Consider the following 522-nt stretch of genomic DNA (forward strand, 5'->3'; position numbering starts at 1 on the left):
CCCCCCCCCACCTCTTCCTCCCTCAACAGGCAGCCGCTACAGCCTTGCTCTTCTCCCTAGCCCTTCCTGCTCCCCATACTCGCCTACCTACTCTAGCCACTGCTCTCTATCTCAACTTCCTTTCCAAACTACTGAATTCTGTCCTCCTTGTCCAGATACCCAGTAGAGGGAGAGTTTAAATGGTTTTTCCACGAACGGTCCTGTTCCCCCTGCCTTCTCTCCCCCCGCCCAGGCTCCAAACAGGCACTGATCAACCCAGAGTTTCCAAGGAAGACCCCACTGTCCTTTTCTCCCACTCCCTTCCTCCTCACAAGCAGGCTGGAACTGAGGTGGTCCCGAGGACCCCAGGACAGGAGCTGGACTGTGAGAGACTCCACCCTGCCCTCGGGAATCTCTTTGTCCCCCACTTGCGCTTGGGGAGAACGACCTGGAGGGGAAAGCCCAGACTTCGGACAGAGGGTGGGCACAATCTTCTAGAGCCAGGGGCTCAGTCTCCCAGGGTCCTGCGAACCCCCCCCCCCC

The sequence above is a fragment of the Ursus maritimus genome (genome assembly GCF_017311325.1).
Source record: "Ursus maritimus isolate PB19 chromosome X unlocalized genomic scaffold, ASM1731132v1 scaffold_X1, whole genome shotgun sequence".
Taxonomy (NCBI): domain Eukaryota; kingdom Metazoa; phylum Chordata; class Mammalia; order Carnivora; family Ursidae; genus Ursus; species Ursus maritimus.